Source organism: Vipera berus, assembly GCF_964194415.1.
Source record: "Vipera berus genome assembly, chromosome: 5".
Classification (NCBI taxonomy): domain Eukaryota; kingdom Metazoa; phylum Chordata; class Lepidosauria; order Squamata; family Viperidae; genus Vipera; species Vipera berus.
The window spans coordinates 91,321,604-91,334,377 of record NC_138207.1 but is presented as its reverse complement, the minus strand read 5'-3'; positions in this window follow the sequence as shown (position 1 = coordinate 91,334,377).

Below are 12,774 nucleotides of genomic sequence, written 5' to 3'. Positions count from 1 at the left end.
GAGCCTGGACTTCAGAATTTTATCTGTGGCAGTTTCAGCAGCAATATCCCCTGCATGGAGGGGAAACTCAGGTATGTCCTGTATGGACAGTATTCTAGCAGCAGGAGCTGGATCAATATCCATTAGTGGCAGTGGTAGTCTACTGAGGCCATCAGTATGGCCCATTTCCTTTCCTGGTTTATGAATTAACTTAAAATTGTATGCAGACAAAAAATAGACCATCTCAACATTCTTGGAGATAGTATGAGGGGTTTTTTTTGTCTGTTGTGAACAGTCCCAACAGAGGTTTGTGGTCAGTGTAGACAGTGAAATCCCTGCCATATAAATAATCATGAAATTTTTTAACTCCAGCAACTATGGCCAGGGCCTCTTTGTCAATCTGGGCATAGTTGCACTCAGCAGAGGACAAGGTCCTAGAGTTAAATGCAATAGGGACCTGTTTCCCATTTTTCTCCATGTGGCTTAAGACTGCCCCCACCCCATAGGGAGATGCATCACATGCAAGACATACAGGTTTAGACTCTATGTAATGAGTTACAGTGGACTTTTCTGATAGAAGTGCTTTCAAATCCTGGAACCTTTTTTCGTGTAAGTTAGTCCATTTCCAAGGGGCTTTTTTGTCAAGCAGCCTGTGGAGGGGCTCTGCTATCACAGCCTTATGAGGTAGGAATGTGTGATAAAAGTTTAGGAGACCCAAAAATGCTTGCAGCTCTCCTTTTGATTTGGGCCTAGGAGCCATTTTAATGGCCTTCACTTTAGAATCAGCGGGGTGAATACCATTAGCATCAATGTGGAAACCCAAGAATTCTGTTGATGAGACCCCAATACTACATTTGTTCGTCTTTCATTTGAGGCCTGCTTCGCGAAGCCTCTGCAAAACAGCCCTCAGCCTTCTGGCCAACACTTCTGGGGATTCCCCAGCAATAAGAACATCTTCAAAATAAGGGCAGATGCCCAGGATACCCTTAAATGTACGTTCCATAATCCCTTGAAAAATACCCGGTGCAACACTGACTCCAAACTGTAAGCGTTTGACTTTGAATGCCCCTCTGTGAGTCATGATCGTTTGAGCCACAGCTGTGGCCTCGTTAACCGGCAATTGCTGATAGGCCTGTGCTAAATCAATCTTAAATTATATTATGAAGCTGCTGCGTTAGTAGGGATAAGTGATTGGATTAATTTGACACAAGAGAGATTATTAAATCTTGAGGGCCACGACTTGTTATTTGGCTGGCATGCATATTTGTTGTATGATAAGAAGGTAGATAATGTGTTTAAAGTGCATATTTTAAGACAGGCATTGTTGAGAGTTTGGAAGAAGTATAGATACAAGTTAGTGAATTGTCTTTACAAAGACAGACGCAAGACCGTAGGCAAAGGTTCATAAGTTTATTCGGTTCAGCTCCCGGCAGCTGACTGTCAAAACAATCCGGGTTTATATAGGGAACTGTCAGACAACATAACCAATCAGGTAAGAGTATTTTTCCCGCCGCTCGGGGAACGGCCAATCGGCGAGCGGCATTTTGACAGCTCGGCGGCTGTCAGGGAATTCCTCTCAGCTGAGCGCTTAGCTCAGTTCGGTGGACCCAATTGTGAACTGCGGATTTGACAGTTCCGAGAACTGTCAAATCCGGCGCGTGCGCGTTGGGCCTCCGGCAGCCTTTTGACAGCTGTCATCGGGAATGGCGGCCGGCAGGGCGGTGCGCATGCGCTGTTGCTTTGGGCAGCCATTTGACGGCTTTTCACTTGCGGCTTGGAAACCCTTGGTTTCCAGATATGATTCACCCCCTTTCCCCCCCCTGAACAGGTAAGTTATTAACAGTAATCGAACGTTTTAAACAAGTATTGCTAACAGGGGTTTTGGCAGTCGGCGGGTTTCCCTCCCATTCAAAGTCCGCGAGGTATGCGGGGGGTCTTCTGGTTCGGCTGGACCGTCGGAGGCGGGGAGTGCTTCCTTCGGGTTGCGAAGCTGGAGGAGTTAATTCTGGGTTGAATTCGGCAGACGGTTGTTGGTCCTGGGGAGGGAAAAATTCATCGGGTTCGGGGGTGTCGGTTGGCGCAGGCTCACCCAGAGTCGGTTGCAGCGGGGGGTTAGGTGGTGACCGGGGGCGGAGCTGGTCTGCGTGTCGGCGTTGTGTAAGTCCAGTCCCAGTGTCCACTGTATATGATAACGGTCCTGTTTGGTCCAGGATAACCCCCTGAACCCACTTATCCCTTCCCCCATAATCTCGAGACCAAACATTTTGACCTTTGGAGAATGTTTTAGGCTGGGCGTTTGGTGTCAATTCAGCTGCCGGTCTGTCGGGGTGGAGTCTGTCAAGCCTTGTCACCAGGCGGCGACCCCATCGAAGTTCGGCCGGACTTTTGCCGGTGGAGGTGCAAGGCGTAGCGTGGTGGGCTAAGAGAAATTGTGCCAAGCGACGGTGCCAGTTCCCCGTGATGATTCTTTTGAGGGCGTCTTTGGTGGTCCTTACCATAACCTCTGCAAGGCCGTTGGACGATGAGTGGAAGGGAGCCGATGTCGAGTGCCTAATACAATTGCTCCTCGTGAAGATCTGAAAGTCATGAGAAGCAAATTGAGGGCCGTTGTCTGATATAATAACGTCGGGGAGACCGTGTGTAGCAAAGATTCCCCTGAGGGCTTGGATGGTTGCGGCAGACGTTGTGCTGTGAACCGGGAGAACCTCCAGCCACTTGGAATAACTGTCTACAACTATGAGGAAGACCTGCCCTTGGAAAGGTCCGGCATAATCAATGTGGATGCGGGACCAGGGGTTTTTTGTGAGTTCCCATTTGTGAATTGGGGCTCTGGGTTGGAGTGGGCGGGATTCTTGGCACAAATAGCAACCAGCGATGTATTTTTCTATGTCTTGGTCTATTCCCGGCCACCAGACGTAGCTGCGGGCCAGGGCTTTTGTTTTTACGATGCCCGGGTGGCCCTCATGTAAAGTGTGCAGGACTTTTGGTCTGTGTTTGAGTGGTACGATTACCCTGCACCCCCAGAGCACACATCCCAAATGTGACGTTAATTCATTCTGCCTAAAGAAGTATGGCTGAAATTCTGTGCCTGGGCAGGAGGTTTGCCAGCCAGTGTGTACCCAAGCTAACACTCTGCTAAGTGTTTTGTCTCTGGAAGTTGCGGCAGCGATGTCATTCGCTGTTAGTGGGCATTCTTGGAGCTCTTGGATAGCTAGGATGTTGCTTGCTGGGGCTGGGTCTGGTTCTGTGTTAGGGAGGGGTAATCTGCTGAGGCCGTCAGCGTGACACATTTGGTGTCCTGGCTTGTATAGTAGCTGGTAGGAATATGCTGCCAGGAATGTTGTCCAGCGCAACATCCTTGGCGACAAGATTTGGGGGGTTTGACGGTCCCAGGTGAATAGTCCTAATAGTGGCTTGTGATCTGTGTAAATCACAAAGGGGCGGCCGTAAAGGTAATCGTGAATTTTTTTTATTCCCGCCACGATTGCCAGGGCTTCTTTATCTATCTGGGCGTAGTTTCTTTCCGTTTTGGACAGAGTCCTGGAATAATATGCCACCGGGGCTTGGGTTCCGTTGCTGTCTAAATGGCTTAAAACTGCTCCGATCCCGTATGGGGATGCGTCGCAGGCTAGGCAGAGAGGTTGGTCTTCCTTGTAGTGGGAAATGGTGGTGTTGCTGGAAAGCATTTGCTTGAGTGATTTAAAACTGTTTTCGTGGGCTGTTGTCCACTGCCAGGCTGCCCCTTTATCAAGCAGCCTGTGGAGGGGTTCTGCGATAGTTGCCTTCCCTGGCAGGAAGGCATGATAAAAATTTAAAAGTCCAAGGAAAGCTTGGAGCTCGGTTTTATTTTTTGGGGTAGGGGCGGCTTTGATAGCAAGGATTTTTGAGTTTGTGGGGTGGATTCCCAGCGAGTCAATTTTGTAGCCTAAGAAATCTGCGGATTTCTATGGAACTATGGAACATTTTTCGCGTTTGAGTTTTAGCCCCGCTTTCCTAAATCTCAATAATACTTCTTGTAGCCTGTCTGCTAAGTTGTTTTCTGATTCTCCTGCGATGAGTATGTCATCGAAATAGGGGCAGACACCTGGGATTCCCTTTAATGTTTTTTCCATGACTTCCTGGAAGATGCCAGGAGCCACTGAAATGCCGAATTGGAGGCGGTTTACTTTGAAAGCGCCGCGGTGTGTGACAATGGTTTGGGCTTCAGCTGTTTCCTGGGTGACAGGTAGCTGAAGGAAAGCGTGAGCTAGGTCGAGTTTGGCGAATATTGAGCCGGACCCAATTTCTGACAGCACGTCCCTGACTGCAGGCACTGGATATGCATGGGGATTTAATGCGCGGTTTAGAGTTGCTTTATAATCCGCGCATATTCTCACGTCACCATTTGGCTTAACTGGTGTGACTATGGGAGTTTCCCAGGTTCCCCCGTCTGTTGGTTCCAGGACCCCTAGGCTGACTAAACGGTCTAATTTGGCCTCGATTTTTTGTTTTAGCGCAAAGGGGACCCTTCTTGCCTTGATGCATATGGGACCTATTTCTGGTTTTAATTTGAGGTCTATAGGGGTGCCTGTATATTTGCCAAGCGTTCCGTCGAAAACGTCCGCGAACGCCTGGCAGACCTGTTCTAATGTTCGGGATTGGATGCGGTTGGTGCCCTCCAGGTGGATGCCCAGAGCCTCAAACCAGTCTAACCCGATGAGGGTGGACCTGGGTGCCTCAGTGATCTGGATCGTTAAATGCCCAAGGAATTTTTTGTATTCTACTTTTACTTGTGCCTGCCCCTTTAACTGGATAGCGGCCCCTTGGAAATCTGCGAGGAGTATTTTTGAGGGTTGCAGGGGAATGCGGCGTCTATTTTTAAATCCAATTTTTTTGAGGGTGTCCCAAGACATTATGGAAACAGAGGAACCGGAGTCGACCTCCATTTCGCAGGGCACCCCTTGAATTTTAACCCAAATCTTAATTTTGGGTTGTAACTGATGGACGGGCGAGATTTTTTGTTTGGCTCGAATAGACAAGACTGAGGGCTGGGGAATTTCTTTGGCGGGGGAAGGGACCTTGGTCCTACCTGCCGGAATTTCCTCAAGCTCGTGGAGGGTTTCCCGGTTCAGACTGCGGCACGCGGAGCGAATGTGCCCGGTCTTCCCGCATCCGTGGCACTTGGCGTTTCTGAAACGGCATGTGGCTCTGGCGTGAGCCCCGCCGCAGCTGGCACACTTCGGTTTCGACCCTGTGGCGGTGGGTCTTGGGCCGGGACCGGCTGGCCTGAGTGGCCTGCGGTTCTTTCCGCGGTCGGCGCCCATTTTGCTGAAACGGGACATGATGTCGTCGACGCTGGTGTAGGTCTCTGGTTGCTCGTCGTCCGGTTCCCCGGCGTGGTGGACTGAACCGGCCGAGCTGTTCCTGTACACCGGAGAGCCCTCACGGTGGCTGTCTTCGTAGGCCATGATCTCTAACGTGAGTTGAGCGAGGTCCATCGTGGGCCTGGCTACCAACTTCCGCTGGAGCCGCTCGTTAGAGAGACCGGCGATAACCTGGTCTCTGATACGGTCTTCCAGGTCGGGAAATTGGCACCTGCGGGCAGCGTGACGAACCCCGGCGATGAAGGCTGTGGTGGTTTCGCCCGGTTGCTGGCGGCGGCAGGCGAAATGGAGGCGCCAATATAGCTCGGACCTACGGGGCATGAAATGCTTACTGAGGCGGTCAGTCAGCACGGCGTATGGGACGGTCGCGATGGGATCTGGGCTACAGAGCCCTACGGCGATGTCGTAGACGGCGGGCCCGCTGAGACACAGGAGGGCTGCAGCTTTGTGGCGGTCCTCCGTTATTTTGTTGACAACGAGGTAGCCTTCAATTTGTCCCCAGTGCGACTCCCATCCCTCGGGATGGCGGACGTCGAATTCTCTGACGTGACCTAAATTTGCCATGGGTCTGGGTCCACAATACTGTTCAAGCTGCTAAAAAGGGTTCCTTTGCCCTCCAAAAGTGGCTTCAGCAGTGACTTGTCAGCGGGAGGGATCGGAACTCCTTTGCGGTGTGACTCAGCTCAGCAGGTAGCTCTACAGTACCGGGATCCCACCTTCGTCGCCAGGTGAATTGTCTTTACAAAGACAGACGCGAGACCGTAGGCAAAGGTTCATAAGTTTATTCGGTTCAGCTCCCGGCAGCTGACTGTCAAAACAATCCGGGTTTATATAGGGAACTGTCAGACAACATAACCAATCAGGTAAGAGTATTTTTCCCGCCGCTCGGGGAACGGCCAATCGGCGAGCGGCATTTTGACAGCTCGGCGGCTGTCAGGGAATTCCTCTCAGCTGAGCGCTTAGCTCAGTTCGGTGGACCTAATTGTGAACTGCGGATTTGACAGTTCCGAGAACTGTCAAATCTGGCGCGTGCGCGTTGGGCCTCCGGCAGCCCTTTGACAGCTGTCATCGGGAATGGCGGCCGGCAGGGCGGTGCGCATGCGCTGTTGCTTTGGGCAGCCATTTGACAGCTGTCAACTGTCAAATGTTCGCCGGCCCGGCTTTTCACTTGCGGCTTGGAAACCCTTGGTTTCCAGATATGATTCAGTTAGACTGTAAGATACCATTGTGGGCAATTCCAAAACACGCAATAGAAAACATAAATGTTGGTTTCAAACATGACGTGACCACGTATAAGGAGATTTTAAGCTTGGAAAGAAGTGTATGGTGTTTAAAATCGTATAATTTCTTGCGAGATGAGAAGATTGTTCAAACCTGGTTTCAATATACTCAATTACGGGCCAGGTGGAAAGAAGATCAGAAAACTGGTTTTGCAATGACTGATGAAAATTTGATAAAGCAAATTAGAAATCAGGGTCCAGCACATATCAAACGGATATATCTTGCATTGATAGAAATTGATTCAGAAACAGAACTGGTTAAAGACTGTATGATAAAATGGGCCCAGAACATCCAAGAAGTTATTACAATGGATACGTGGGAAAAGATCTGGGTGAGGAACGTAAAATTTACACAAGCTCAAAACTTAAGAGAGAACTTTTATAAAATGTTTTATAGATGGCATTTAGATCCTAAAAAGCTTGCAAGTATGTATCCGAACTATCAGCCAAAATGCTGGAGGTGTGGTGGTGAAGATGCAACATATTTTCACATATGGTGGACTTGTAAAAAGGTCAAGGCTTTTTGGATAAAAATTTGGTGGAATATGCAGAAGATCTTCAAGCAAAAGATAAAGTTTTGTCCGCAATTCTTTTTGTTGGGTATAATTACAGATGCTACTGTTGTGGACACTAAGTTGATGTTAAATTTAGTTACAGCAGCAAGACTTTTAATAGGTCAGTATTGGAAGAAGGAGGAACTGCCGACTATAGAAGAATGGACTTTAAAGGTTTCTGACCTGGCAGAAATGGCAAAGATTTCGGCTTATTTGAAAGATCATTCGGAAGAACGTTATATTATGGAGTGGAAAAAATGGATTGAATATATCCAGAAGAAATACGGGACTAAAAAGTTTCACTTAGCATTTGAATAAGTCTTCCTTTCTATTTTCTTTTTTTTCTCTCTATATGAAATATTAGTATTGTTTGTAGTTATCTTATATGAGCTAGAGAGTGATAGATTTAAGAATTTATTATTGGTAGCATATGGATGTTTATGATTGTTCTTTGTTTTTATACCATGTACTTAGCTCTGGGAAGTCGGGGGGGAGGGGGGAAAGGGGGGGAGGGGTAGGGAGGGATAGGTAGGGGAGGGGGAGGGGGGGATTGTTAAAGATAAAATGTATTTTAAAACTTTTCAATTAAAAAAAAATAAGGGCAGATTCCCAGGATACCCTTAAGTGTACGTTCCATAATCCCTTGAAAAATACCCGGTGCAACACTGACTCCAAACTGTAAGCGTTTGACTTTGAATGCCCCTCTGTGAGTCATGATCGTTTGAGCCACAGCTGTGGCCTCGTTAACCGGCAATTGCTGATAGGCCTGTGCTAAATCAAGTTTAGCAAAAATGGTTCCCCCTTGCAACGAGGCTAAAATATGGTTGACCACTGAAATCGGATAAGCATGCTGCTTGAGGGCCTTATTCAATGTGCATTTATAATCAGCACAAATGTGAATTTCCCTGTTGGCCTTAAGTGGAGTGACAATAGGAGTTTCCCACTCCCCACCATCAACAGGCTGTAACATGCCCTTTTCTACAAGTTTATCAATTTCGCAATCAATTTTATGTTTTAAGGCAAGGTTTAACCCTGATTGGGACAACGTTGGGATCTAACTTGAAAGAAATTGGTGGGCCTGTGTATGTCCCTAGGGTTGAATCAAAAACATTTGCATATTCCTCGCACACTGACATGAGGTCTGCTATTTGTGTCTGGTTTATGCCAGTAATCTAAATACCTAAGGCACAGGTCGGCAACCTGCGGCTCCGGAGCCGCATGCGGCTCTTTGAGCCGTCTGTTGCGGCTCCCAGCCGCCCGGTGCGCACGCACCTCTTCCAACGGGCAGTGGTGCGCGCGCACCTCTCCAAATGGAGAGTGGCACCGCCCGTTTGGAGAGGTGCACGCGCACCTCCCCGAATGGGCGGAGGTGCGCGCGCACCTCCCCAAACCTTTGGAGAGGTGCGCGCGTACCTCCGCGCGAATGGGCAGCGGTGCCGCTCTTTCAGGAAGCCCGCCGCGGCCCGTCTGTGAAGCTGCCGAAAGCGGCAGCTTAGCAGACGGGCCGCGGCAGCTTCCGCAAAGAGCGGCGCCCCTGCCCATTCCGAGAGGTGCGCGCGCACCTCTCCGAACGACCGGAGGTGCGCGCGTACCTCCGCGCGAATGGGCAGCGGTGCCGCTCTTTCAGGAAGCCCGCCGCGGCCCGTCTGTGAAGCTGCCGAAAGCGGCAGCTTAGCAGACGGGCCGCGGCAGCTTCCGCAAAGAGCGGCGCCCCTGCCCATTCCGAGAGGTGCGCGTGCACCTCTCCGAACGACCGGAGGTGCGCGCGCACCCCCCCAAACCTTTGGGGAGGTGTGCGCGTACCTCCGCGCGAACGGGCAGCGGTGCCGCTCTTTCAGGAAGCTGCCGCTTTCGGCAGCTTCCTGAAAGAGCGGCGCCGCTGCCCCTTCGCACGGAGGTACGCGCGCACCTCCCCAAAGGTTTGGGGAGGTGCGCGCGCACCTCCGGTCGTTCGGAGAGGTGCGCGCGCACCTCTCGGAATGGGCAGGGGCGCCGCTCTTTGCGGAAGCTGCCGCGGCCCGTCTGCTAAGCTGCCGCTTTCGGCAGCTTCACAGACGGGCCGCGGCGGGCTTCCTGAAAGAGCGGCACCGCTGCCCATTCGCGCGGAGGTACGCGCGCACCTCCGGTCATTCGGAGAGGTGCGCGCGCACCTCTCGGAATGGGCAGGGGCGCCGCTCTTTGAGGAAGCTGCCACGGCCCGTCTGCAAAGCTGCCGAAAGCGGCAGCTTTGCAGACGGGCCGTCGCCATCGGGCAACCGGGAACCGGTTCCATCTCATTTTTAAAAAAATGGCAGCCGCGTGCGTCCGCGCATGCGCAAAAAAACTTTTTGCGCATGCGCGTGCATGGACACACGCACGCGGCTCCCTCTTTTTTTAATTTGTGATGGAACCGGTTCCCAGTGGCTCTTTTTCTTTTTTAGGTTGCCGACCCCTGACCTAAGGCATCAAACCAATCAAGTCCAATGAGACTTGTTCTATGGCCCTCTACTACTATTACATCCAGGTGCCCCCAAAACCCTTTAAATTTTACCAATACAGTGGCTTCACCCTTAACTTTAACATGAGCATTTTGAAAATCCATTAAAATGATATCTGAGGGTCTTAGTTTGGCCCAATTATTACTGTGCCTACACACAAAGTTGTATGTGTCTTGCCTAGAGTGAAGGGTTTTAATTGGGTTTTAAATGTTTTAATTTTTAAACTTTGGGCTTTAAATTTAACTAATTGTTTTAATTTTTTTAACTTTTGTATGGTATGATTTTAATTGCCCTGTAAACCGTCCTGAGTCCTACGGGAATAGGGTGGTATATAAGTCGAAAAAATAAAATAATAAATAAAATAAATGATTGAGATGGCAGAGCCAGAGTCCAACTCCATCTTACATGAAACTCCTTGTAGCTCTACTAAGAGCTTAAGTTTAGGCTTGAGGGGGCATCGAGCCCCAGTGTGGCAAACGCTTCTCCGGCTTCTGAAGAATCCCATACTAACTGGACCCTGGGCCCCAGTACCTCTCCTAGTCAGTTCCTCCAACTGGTGTTTGGGTGGCTGGTCTCTGTGGTGGGCTCTGCAAACCACTGCGATGTGACCGGTTCTTCCACAAGCTCTACACGTGGCCGAATGAAATCTGCAGTTGGTGCGAATATGGTTGCCTCCGTACCCTTTACATCTCAGTAAGAGAACTGCCTTGTAACCGCCCTCTCACTGGTAGCTGTTGTGGTGTTGCGCATTGGGTTGCCTTTGGAGTTCGTTGATTTCGGGTTCTTCTGATGATGATGATTCTCCGGCGCATTTGGCGACCTCAAGATGGACCGATTCTTTGACTTTTGAAGGTTTGGTGGGCTGAACTGTCTGCACTGCTCCCCCGGTGGCTTCATCGGCCATCACCTCGTCCTGTGCCTCGGAAAATGTTAAATTGGGTCTAGCAAACAGTCTCTGCTGAAGGGTTCTGTCCCAAAGGCCACAGACAACCCAGTCTCTTAGTTGTTCTTCTAAGTTTGAGAACTTGCAAAGGTGTGTGGCCTGTCTAAGGCCCGCAATGAACTCCGAAGCTGTCCGGGTAGCTGCACTCTTTGGTCAAATTTGAATCTCCACGCCATATCCAACATCTTGGGCTGGAAGTGCCCAGTTAGCTTTTTCTTAAGGTCTGCGTATGAGACTGCTTTGATGGGCGTCAGCACGAAAAGGTTCTCTGCTAGGTCAAAAGTTGCTGGGCCGCACATGCAAAGCAATGTGGAGGCCTTCAGGCCTTCCTCCGCAATTTGATTTGCTCTCAGATAGTTTTCTATTTGCGAAAGGTAAGATGGCCATTCTTCCGGATGTTTCACGTCAAACTCTCTTAATTTGCCGACCTTCGGCATTTTTCCTTCAGATTCCTGTGATCTTCGGATCCTGCTTCTAGGCTCAGGGAATGTGTCCTCTGAACATGGGGCTGCTAGTGTGGCTTACTAGCCGGCCTAGAGATGGGGGGGAAATGCCTCTTTCCTCCGGTGTGTGCTGCCAACCCCTCATTGACTTCAGCTCTTAATTGGCGAAGCAGGATCCCACCTTCATCGCCACTGTTAAGTCATGGGCTCTTGGGAGCAGGAATGATGACACGAGGCTGAGTGCAGGATAACTCATACTTTTATTCTTGCTGGAACTGTACTGGAACTTGGGCTGCAACCAGCCACAATATATAGTCTAGCCCCTCGGCGGCAGCCAATAGGTTTGAACCCACTCTTGCTGCCTGGGGCTAACCAATTGCAGGACCAGAGACAGCTAGTCTAGGTTGCTGGAGAGGCGTTAGCTGCTCCAGCAATGCACGTGGTGTAACACCACAAGCCCAATACATAACAGGCCCTATCCAACAAAATGAAATTTAACGTGGAGAAAAGCAAGGTTTTCCATCTGGGCAGGAAAAACCAAAGATACAAGAACAGATTACATGAAACCTGGCTCAAAAACAGTAACTGTGAGTGGGACCTTGGAGTCCAAGTGGATGATCATGAGTCAGCAGTGTGCAGCAGCAGCCAAAAAATCTAATAAAACCCTTGGTTGTATAAACAGAGGCATAGAATCAAAATCAGATGATGTATTAGTACCGCTTTATAAAGCCTTAGTAAGGCCACATCGGGAATACTGCATCCAGTTTTGGTCACCACATTACAAAAAAGCTGTTGAGACTTTGGAAAAAGTTCAAAGAAGAGCAACAAAGATGATTAGGGAGCTGGAGACTAAAACATATGAATTACATTTTCAGGATTTGGGAATGACCTTTTTGGAGAAAAGAAGGTCTGGGGGGACATGATAGCAGTATTCTAGTATTTGAGAGGCTGCTACAAGCAGGAGGGGGTCAATTTATTTTCCAAAGCACCAGAAGGCAAGACAAGAAACAACAGGTGGAAACTAATCAAAGAGAAAAGCAACCTGGAATTAACGAGAAATTTCCTGAGGACAATTAACCAGTGGAACAGCTTGCATTCAAGCTGTGTTGTGGGTGTTTCATCACTCAAGGTTTTTAAGAAGAGACTGGACATCCACTTTAGACTAGCCAAACCTAAGTCCTGCAGCCATTCTTCTGCCAGCTCCTTCAGAACTCTGGCAGGTAATCTGCCAGGTCCTGATGATTTATATTTGTCAAGGTCAGATAGGTGTTCTCTTACCATTTTCTTGCTTATTTTATTTTTTGTTTCTAGTTTGTCTTTTGCAGTAGTTTTTTTGGTATGTTGTGCTATAATTTCTTTTTCTGTGAAGACAAAACACAAAGAATGTGTTAAGCAGCTCTGCCTTCTCCCTACTGCCTGTTACTTCTTGGCTATCTTCTCTCTTAGTGGACCTACAGTTTCCTTGACATTTTTCTTGTTTTTAATATATTGAACAAAATTTCTTTTATTGTTCTTGATTTCTGTTGCAAGTCTTTGTTCATTCTGAGCCTTTGCTTTCCTGACTTCATCTGACTGCTGATAATCAGCCTTAGTTATGTGTCCCTCTTTCCATTTTTTGTACTTGTCCTTTTTGTCTTTCAGTTTGTCTGAGAGATCTTTTTGCAGTCATGCTGGTTTCTTCTTGACTTTCTTGTTTTTCTTTTTCAGTGGTATTGTGCTGGTGTGGGCTTTTATG